Source organism: Pinus tabuliformis, chromosome J (assembly GCF_031772625.1).
Source record: "Pinus tabuliformis cultivar Carrire ecotype Pingquan chromosome J, CPIR1, whole genome shotgun sequence".
Taxonomy (NCBI): domain Eukaryota; kingdom Viridiplantae; phylum Streptophyta; class Pinopsida; order Pinales; family Pinaceae; genus Pinus; species Pinus tabuliformis.
Window position 1 is genome coordinate 1,056,873,320 of NC_142295.1, and position 10,689 is coordinate 1,056,884,008.

Consider the following 10,689-nt stretch of genomic DNA (forward strand, 5'->3'; position numbering starts at 1 on the left):
TCAATTCCTCTACGCATTCTCATCTGAATGCGAGCTGGTTTGCCATGACGAATTCGCTGCTAAAAATTGTCGGTGTGGCGGGAGAATGGTTGAGGACAGCCCCCACGGCTCTTATATGCTCCTCCAGCCACCACATACGAAGGAGAAACTCTTTCAGCCGCGGCCCAGCAGGCTCTCCATATGACCGCGGCCCAAGATGCCTCTTGAAGATTGAATGGGGTCGTTCTTATTTCCAGGTTCAGTTTTGGCCCGCTTTGCTATCGTTTCTGTAATGTCCGATAATGCTAAAAAGAAAGAATGACATGTATAGTTGCAGAGCAGAACGCAGATTTCTTTACGGTTGTTGTCCATTTGATGATATATGGACAAAAAACTACTGCAAAGGAGCGTTGTTGTTTCACAAGGTTTCGTAAGCTTTGTTCACTGGAGGCGAGAGAAGCAGCGACAGGTCCGAAGCCAGCAGTTTACCTCGCAGTTGAACATACAAATCCAGAGATTGTTGAAGCACTGATCGAATATCTAGTGGAATATCCACTTTGGCCACATGCAACACTGTCTCATCGTCCTGTGCGTGGATGCTCCGCCTACTAAAAAGCGCATATAATGCAGTTTCTTCGCCACTCCATGCACTGATCCCAGTGCGCCACAATGCCCCTAATTCCAAACGCACAAGCACCGCCATGACCTTGCAAGCCTCCAATTCCTTCAACAACTTCTGCAAGGAAAGCTAAGAAAAGAGCATTGAAGTCACTAGCATGGATAGATATTTGAACGACCTCATCTAGCTAGAGGTGGACAGAATGAGTCAAGCAACCAGATACTTCATTTCGATTAAATGAATTTGAAAGATGGTTTACATGATAGTTTAAGTGAGCTTTGATCTTACAGCGAATGTAAGGTGACACTTGGTATTCATGCAGTAGCATGAAGTCCAGTTGCAGCGACTTTTATATTTTTATATATTCTAATTGTTATATTATTTTATTTAATAATTTTTTATATAACTTTTAATTATTAGTTTTTTCTTTTTATTACCACCTGGTAGCCTGTTTATTACCACATCCAATATTGTTCTCTTCTTTATTTTTGGAATACATATTTCTGCAAAACCCAGAATCGAACTCAGGATCGAGGTCAGCGTTTACAAATTAAACCATTTTATCTGTTTTTGTCCTGATTACAGCAAAATACCCATTTTTTTTTTAGGTTCAAATGCACTATTAAAGTAGAATAAGCAGAAAATGGGGAAAAATAGGTTTGGGAATGCAAGGGCTTGATTGGGCTTGAATGGACATGTAGTGGCTCTGATTTGTCTGTGCTTATCTGGAATGTGAGAATTCCGTTGTGCTCAGGGGCTAAAGCAAACCCTCTGCCTTGCAACGCAAGCACCTCTTCAAGGATCGTGTAATAATATATTTATGTACAATATGAAATTTTCAATTCTATTATTCCCAGTCCTTGCATGACCCACCAAATTCCTACCTAGATTTGGCGGGTGTCGAGCCTGTAATTGGCGAAGGGGGTTATCGGTTAGCGTGATTCGAACCCTGTTCAGGTCTGTCCTCTGAATTTTTTCAATACGTTTTTAACTCCGCAATTTTTTGTTTCTCTGTTCGAGTTTTATACATGTATTGGCTTTTAAGAGGGGGTTCGAGTTTTTACGAAGAATTTACAGAAGGTTTTGAAGTTATTTTGGCGTTAATTAAAACTGGGGTTTTGTATTCCGAGGGTTTTGTCAGGGAATTTGATTGATTTAATCCACCATGGGGATTTTCCCTTATGGGTTATTCATCTGTTTTGGGTTTTCTTTTAATGGGTAATCAAGGCAATGGTTTTTTAAGGCTGCATTGTTTGTAAGGCACACTTATTGTTTCGGCCCTCGATAAGGGTTTTGTTTTTATTTGTTTAGTTACTTTCCTTTTTCTTCTTTTAATTTGTTAGAATGCTTGGTCTTTTGGTTCCCAGTTAGGGTTTTGGGTTATAGGCACTCTTCTGAAATCGGCTTTAATTAGATCTGGATGTTAGCTTTATTATATGCATATCTCCTGAAATTTTTAAAAATTTCTCCAGCTTAAGATTTCTTTGTTTTTTCAAATTGCCTTTTTTCTCTAGTGATGCCTTTAGTTTCATTTTATGCGTTAGCTGTATAGCTTATAGGAGATGATTTGGCACTCCTATGGCACTACAGGAATGTATCTCTTCCATCAAATGCTTCCAGAACTTGCATATGGACTAATCTGCTAATTGGCCACATCATCAGGCAACATGTTTTTTGTAGCGATTTAACCTCTGGCTCTCTGAGAAGGTTACCTACTTGATTTATCACTCGATACATATTCAATTTGATATTTGTTATATGGTTCCATATTTTTGTGATCAGGTAACATTACCCTTCGGAATTTTGTTTCCTGCTATCTGCATCCATTGTGTATTTAATAGATTGTGAGTTCTTAATTGGATTTCAAACCTAGCTAGACTGCCCAGCCATATTCTGAATGTGTTTCTTGACTAATTGTTTTCATTTGATTCGAGCATTGCTGGGTAACATTACCTTGGATGGTTTACAGTTTGGTTTATCAGGGTTATGTGGCTACTGCAGATTTGTTCCCAGTTTACTTTGAGAACTTTACGAAATTGTTTACTAGAAGCCTTGTTATGTTACAGATTTATGGACAATGACTGTCCCTATGGAGAATTCGCCTACTCAGATGGCAAAGGATGCAGTTCAGCGCCACTATAATAAGGTATGATTCCTCTTTTTTGTTTTTTATTAGGGTGCAGTCTTTTGTGGTCCACCTTGCTTTTCAATGCATGTGGTCTTATACGATCTGATATTTGTGTTCTACTGCATTTTCAACATTAGATCGGTTAGATATATAAAATGCAGTGGCTAGGTTTGTACTTTTAATTCATTGCATATTTTATGCTGGTTAATTTCCAGGCCATTGAATTGGAACAAAGGTTGAGAAATTCAATCCAGGCAAAGACCCCATCTGATCACAATATTTGGGGTCAGATGCGTGAGAATTATGAATCTATAATACTTGAAGATCATGATTTTTCTGAAGCACATGAAATTGAGCATGCACTTTGGCACTTGCATTATAAGCGAATTGAGGAGTTCAAAGCTCGAATGCGAAGTACTGCAATGGCAACTAATAGTAACAATCCATCACAAGGAGGCAAAAGTGTTGTGAGGCGAGATCAAATTCATAAAATCTGATCTATTTTCAAAAGTTTTCTTTCTGAGGCAACTGGATTTTATCATGAGTTAATTTTAAAGATCAAAGCCAGATACATATTTCTGGTTGATTACTTTTCCCATTAAGGTGAAGATTATTTTGTATCAATAGAAGATAAAACCAAGTCTGCAGATTTGAGGAAAGCTCAAGTTTCTTGTCATCATTGTTTGATATACTTGGGTGATCTTGCCCGCTACAAGGAACTTTATGGAGAAGGGGAATCTTCAGGCCGTGATTTTCCAGTTGCAGCAAGCTACTATGTGCAGGCTGCCTCACTTTGGCCATCAAGTGGAAATCCCCATCATCAGGTTTGATCTCAATTTGTGGGTCTGTTCTTTTTAGTCTTTCTTAGTTTATCTGAATCTGCCTCCAAAGTGAGCAAACTAAAGTATTAATTTGTTGTGGAAAGTAACTGGACGTATTATTGTTATATTACTGCAGCACCTATTCTAGAATTAATTTATCTTTGTATTATTAAATCATATTGATATCAGGGGAGCAGATGTTTTTATTCCTGCATTTTCTCTTATTAACTAATTGTTTTCATTTGATTCGAGCATTGCTGGGTAACATTACCTTGGATGATTTACAGTTTGGTTTATGAGGGTTATGTGGCTACTGCAGATTTGTTCCCAGTTTACTTTGAGAACTTTACGAAATTGTTTACTAGAAGCCTTGTTATGTTACAGATTTATGGACAATGACTATCCCTATGGAGAATTCGCCTACTCATATGGCAAAGGATGCAGTTCAGCGCCGCTATAATAAGGTATGATTCCTCTTTTTTGTTTTTTATTAGGGTGCAGTCTTTTGTGGTCCACCTTGATTTTCAATGCATGTGGTCTTATACGATCTGATATTTGTGTTCTACTGCATTTTCAACATTAGATTAATTAGATATATAAAATGCAGTGGCTAGGTTTGTATTTTTAATTCATTGCATATTTTACGCTCGTTAATTTCCAGGCCATTGAATTGGAACAAAGGTTGAGAAATTCAATCCAGGCAAAGACCCCATCTGATCCCAATATTTGGGGTTAGATGCGTGAGAATTATGAATCTATAATACTTGAATATCATGATTTTTCTGAAGCACATGAAATTGAGCATGCACTTTGGCACTTGCATTATAAGCGAATTGAGGAGTTCAGAGCTCGAATGCGAAGTACTACAATGGCAACTAATAGTAACAATCCATCACAGGGAGGCAAAAGTGTTGTGAGGCGAGATCAAATTCATAAAATCTGATCTGTTTTCAAAAGTTTTCTTTCTGAGGCAACTGGATTTTATCATGAGTTAATTTTAAAGATCAAAGCCAGATACAGATTTCCGGTTGATTACTTTTCTCATCAAGGTGAAGATTATTTGGGATCAATAGAAGATAAAACCAAGTCTGTGGATTTGAGGAAAGCTCAAGTTTCTTGTCATCGTTGTTTGATATACTTGGGTGATCTTGCCCGCTACAAGGAACTTTATGGAGAAGGGGAATCTTCAGGCCGTGATTTTCCAGTTGCAGCAAGCTACTATGTGCAAGTTGCCTCACATTGGCCATCAAGTGGAAATCCCCATCATCAGGTTTGATCTCAATTTGTGGGTTTGTTCTTGTTAGTCTTTCTTAGTTTATCCAAATCTGCCTCCAAAGTGAGAAAACTAAAGTATTAATTTACTGTGGAAAGTAACTGGACGTATTATTGTTATATTACTGTAGCACCTATTCTAGAATTAATTTATCTTTGTATTATTAAATCATATTGATATCAAGGGAGTGTTTTCTATAGCATTTACTAAGGTGGTGTTTTCTAGGAATATATTTTGTTGATTTAAGATGAGCTTGCTAATTTGAAAGATGGAATAATATCTTGTTAATTTACAAAATAATTATAAACTATCCTAGTCGCAAATGTGGATGAGAATAATGTTATTGAAAAGATTTGAAAGATGGAATAATATCTATGTAAATTTTCAAAATAACAATAAATTATCCTAGTCACAAATGTGGATGAGAACAATATTATTAAAGGGGTGTTTCTAATTTGGTTGGTGTGGTGGTGAAAATGTTATTATTATCTTGATACATTTAACTCAGAAGCATGTCACATTAAACATATATGCTAGAAATGGTGAATGGAAATATATTCCATTAACTAAAAAGTTAATGGATAAAAAATGTGAAAGCCATAACGTGGCTAGTCCCTACCATGTTTTAGAAACATTATGGAGAGATATTTGCAATGGCTCCAATCCTTCGCTCATTAACAAGTCATCATGCAACCCAATCATTACACGAGTCATCATACAGCCCACCACACCCTCAAACGCCACCATGCTCTCTTGGCTTTTCAACTAGGTCACACAACAACCAGGTTACTCTCATAACTCCACCTATTAAGAATGCCAAATAATTCAAGGCCATAGATAAGATTCCAAAAAAAATTGAAGCTTCATATAATAGCCATATCCTCTTATGCACTAATAACTATTATCTCTGCACACATGCAGTCTATGAGATCCAAAGATGCAAATAAGAGGTTGATGGAATTGAAGGCTCCAGGTCACAAATTGAATATAGATGTTTGTAATTATCTATTGTGGAGTCTTTCCTGAGATGGGCAATGTATTATGAAATGAGGTCTGGTAGAATTCCAGTGAATGTTGTTATATTTGGGATTTTTATTGGGATTTTTTTGTAGGTCAGGGGACCTAAGAATTGCTTTGGATAGGGTAAATGAAATTAAGCAAAATACATCTTTTCCAGGCTCAATTATAGCAACATTGGTGATCAATGGGCTCTGCTGGGGCACTAGAATTGAACAAGATTTCTCGGTGTTGGAGGAACTGAGGTAAAGAAGCTGCAAACCTGATTTCATTACCTATTACATTGTGCCTGAAGGTCTGACTGAAGCTCTTCACATGGTAGATAGATTGGAGGAATTCACCAGATTTTGAAACATAAAAGGGAACATACTATTGCACCTCAATTCTGAGTATAGGGATTACATTTTTGCACTCATTTCAGCCCATAAAATTAAGGAGGCGATTAATTTGGCACAATTAATCAGAAATTATGGTTTTCCTCTTAAGAAAGATGTTTCTAATATAACATTCTCCATACCTTCTACGAAAAAATTTCTTTCCTGTGTTCTATCTCAGGGATATTTTAGTTTCAGAGATAGTTCTATCTAGCTGAAGATTATCACTGTTGTTCAGTTAGTTTAGAACTGAAGTTTATTGTTGTGCATTTACTGCTTATTACACTGTTGTACTACATTTTTACATCATTTATTTCTATTTCCGTAGAAAATTGGTTTTACTGAACTGCTATTGCAAACCATAAACTATAGTTTTAAAGTAAGTTCCCTCTACTTGGGGGGGGCTAATTAAGTTTATTATAATATTTCAACCCTAGCAATTTAAGTAGTTTTATATATGACAATAAATAAAATTAGCAATTGCACTGAGAGGTGCAAAGGAACGCCGAAAGGAGGAGCCGAGAATGTGGAAGGAAACTATATCCTTGTGCTACATGCGAGGGTACATCATCAATGTCACCTTGTGGGGTGCACAATGCCACACTGAAGGGAAATAAATTTCTAACCTCTAGACCTAGGAACCACTGCACTCCCTGCAATAAAAAAGGGTTGTGTCAATGGATGCGATCTCTACTTGAGTCTTAATTTTCTATATAAAAGAGTCAGTAGTTTTCACTTCTAGAGGTTTGATCCCTCTCAAGGCTTCATGGATCCTTGAGTCTTTTCTATATAAAAGAGTCAGTAGTTTTCACTTCTAGAGGTTTGATCCCTCTCAAGGCTTGATAGATCCAAAGTTAAACTGGATCTGAGCTAGTGAGAGACCAATCATACACACATAACTTGTTATCATATTTTTTTGATATAATACAGCATTTAGTCTACCTAATTCATACAACCAAAAAGATAAATTAAAATTAATATTTTTAATTTGTTTATTTTTTATTAAAAAAATTAAACTAAAACTCTAATTATTTGAATTCCAAAAATATTATAAAAATTAACAAATACCATATGCTATCAAAGAATAACATATTGCCAAAGGTAGTTTTTTCGTTTTTCATTATCTTTCTTTTCTCAAGCTAGTTAGAACTCAATTTGTTGCTTTTGGAACGGATTTTAGTTTTGATTTAGATTTATGGCTTGAGCATAGGCACCCAAGTTCTCACCATGGGTTGGAAGGTATGCACATGCCTAGACAGAGTTAGTCCATGTTACTCTATTTTAGCCATGACCATGTTTATCAGTTTAGTTTTCCTCAGATTTTCGTAACATTTCTTGTTATCCAATATATCCTGTATTTTTGTATGTGCACAGTGCCATTTTTTGAGGGTAGAAGGGGCGATCCAGAGCTGCAGGGGGATGTGAAACCGACATCTTGATGCCTTTCCGAAGGTAGAATTTTTTGGTACCCTTGAGAATATATTTCAGTGGCTCAAGTTTGACGAATTTTCTGAGATTGCATGAAGGCTTATGGCCTTTGAAATTCTTCTTACTGGCATCTTTTGATCTGTGTTGTTTTTAACATTTCCCCGTTTTTTTTCTCAGTGAACATAAAGCTCAAAACGTAAGATAAAAGTTTCTGATCACAGGGAGAATCCTAGGAATTCGATACGAATAAGACGAAGTATTAGAATCGGAACGCTAAGTAACACCCTTGAAGAGGGTGAACACATAGTTGGGCGTTGTTCCTAAATGGAGCTATCCTGAAAAGAGATTGACCATGGTGGAGAAAATTTGTGTGCAAGATGCCAGCGAGAAGCAAGTAACAAATACTAGATTAGAGAAGATATTGTGCCATTGTGGAAACATCATTTTTAGGCTCATCTTTTCTGCCTCTAGATCAGAAGAACTGGGATTTCTACAAGAATGGAAAAAGTCAGGTCTTCCTGAATCCTGTTTTCGATTAGAATACAGCTATGCCCTGCACAAAATCACTTCTTAATATTTCATCTAGTTGATCAAATTATAATTCAAGAGGCTTATATTTCCACTCTGCACAGGACTTGTGCAAGGTGGACAAAGAGAAACTCTTAGATGAACAAGCTCTATGACTAAGATCTAGTTTTTGTTATACATACAGCCTATCAATATCGATGCAGTAAACACGCCTTAGTTTGCATGTTCCTTGATAGTACTGACAGTGATAGGAAAGAAAACCGCGCCAACCAGGGCTCTGCTGTAAAAATAAAACTAGCCAACCGGTTGCTTAACCAGAAAGTTTTTCTCCCATTACATCGATAGTGTTCCCTTCAAGTGATTTTAAGACTCTATGAAATAGAGAGGAATGAGCTTTTGGTATTAGTTTATTGTTTACATGGAAGAAACATTGTAAATTAAGGGGCACATAGCTTATAGTGTGATAATTTTCTAAACCGTTTCTATTCGCAAAAGCATTGATAAATGACTAAATTTTTCTTCAAAGGAAGTCAAAATATTTGATTCTGAGAAACAACTGGAAATATTAAACTTGAATGACACACTGCTTGCTTACATGATAGATGGCAATGCCAAGTTTATTATGCATATATTCCGGCCATGGATTAACTGCTTTATCTTCTGTTCCAACTTGTTCTTCTATGGTTCTACAAATAGGCCAACTATGCTTCGTTTTTATAATATGAGAGAAATAATGATATGATAAACACATACATATACATAGTATCAACACACAAACTTTACATATCATGATTTATTATGGAAAATCTCAATAGGAGAAAAACTAGTCTAATAATAAGCCATAAACACAGTCATACCTTGACTTAAAAGCAGTTAAGCTAGCCAACATAAAGCAATTAAGCTAGCCAACGTCTTGGACAACCAAGTGAGCCTTTTGTTCAACTCAAACACATTAATGGCGAATCCCCCAATTTTTTAATGCTTCATCACATATAATCCATGGACTTTAATACCACTAACCACCATAACCATGTACCTAAAACCACCACTATCAAAAATGCTAAGTTGTGACCCGGGGTGGGCTTCGTGCACGTTTGTGCAGCTCGTTTGCCCAACTCTCCCTTGTGCCTTCATTTTAGTCATGTCTGGGTGCCCAAGTAAACTCGTTCAGGCGGGACGTTTGAGGGTGCCTGTGTAAACTCATCCAGGTGGGTCGTTTGAGGGCGGCCATGTAAAGTCGCTTAGGCATTCATGTAAACTCGTTCGAGCAGGTCGTTCGAGGGTGCCCGTGCAAACACGTTCGGGCGGGTTGACCAACACCAGGACCATACAAGTGCACACGGGCCGACCGAAGGGCGCATGCTTCATTCGTCGACCACTGCAACGACAAACCGATAGGAAGTAATCCACTCGCGCTTGTGACAATGCAACAACCCGTGTTGGTTTGCACCTCAAGTTGAGCGACGGACCAGCCCGAGCTATTCCACATCCAACTGAGACGCATCAACAACCTCCATCCGCTTCCCTCCCGGTAATTTCAAGCACTCTTTAACTCACCCTCGAACCCGACTCGCTCTCGCTCTCTCGCCCGTATTTAGCCTTGGACGGAATTTACCACCCAATTAGCGATGCATTCCCAAACAACCCGACTCGCCGACAACGCCTCGTGATGCAGCAGGGTCCCGGCCCGACGACGTTGTCACCCTCTCAAGCGCCCCCTTCCAAAGGACTTGGCCCAAGTCCGCCGCTGAGGATGCTTCTACAGACTACAATTTAGGCAACGCTGCCACCCTATTTTCTTGCTGGGCTCTCCCTGATTCGCTCGCCGCTGCTAGGAGAATCCTTGTAAGTTTCTTTTCCTTCGCTTAAGTATATGTTTAAACTCAGTGGGTGTTCTCGCCTAAGCCAAGGTCGCAAGTTAGAGCTAAATCCACCCTACTCGATGGGAGGGCAAGAGAGAGCAAAACAAGTTCAAGCGATGCCACAAAAAGCCCGCATCAACTAACGCCGACTGCCCATCCAAGGGGACAAGATCACCACTCACTAACGCATGCCACGAAACATTGCTTGAGGTATTTCAACCAACCGCACCACATTGGGCACGGACGACTAGCTCCGATGCTCCCTAACATATTGCAGGGAGCACGTTTGAATGGGATGTGATGCCTACACATACATGCTCTCGACCGAGGCCTTGGTCACAAATTGTGTTCAAAAACTCGATTATTCATGAGATTATGCAATTCACACTAAGTATCGAATTTCGTTATGTTCTTCATCGTAACAAGAGCCGAGATATCCGTTGCCGAGAGTCATTTCCACGTATTACTGAAAAATCCGCCACAACACTGAATAGGGGCACCCCCCATGACAAATGTAAGGCTAAGGGCCAAAAGGAGGAAAGGAAGAAAAACACATGAAAGAAAGAGAAACAAAGGCGTCTACCCCCTCACAGGAGGAGGCTCAAACAGAGAACAATCTTCCTGAGCCCCAAGCCCTCACAAAAAGGGGGTAAATGCATG

At 38.4% G+C, this 10,689-nt stretch overlaps 1 non-coding gene across 1 annotated transcript; it reads right to left on the reverse strand.

Annotated features, from left to right (window-relative positions):
* Nucleotides 1–10,327: 10,327 nt before the first annotated feature.
* LOC149230597 (5.8S ribosomal RNA) lies at nucleotides 10,328–10,481 on the reverse strand. Its single transcript, XR_016248530.1, has one exon. It is a non-coding gene; the product is annotated as a 5.8S ribosomal RNA (ribosomal RNA).
* Nucleotides 10,482–10,689: the final 208 nt, after the last annotated feature.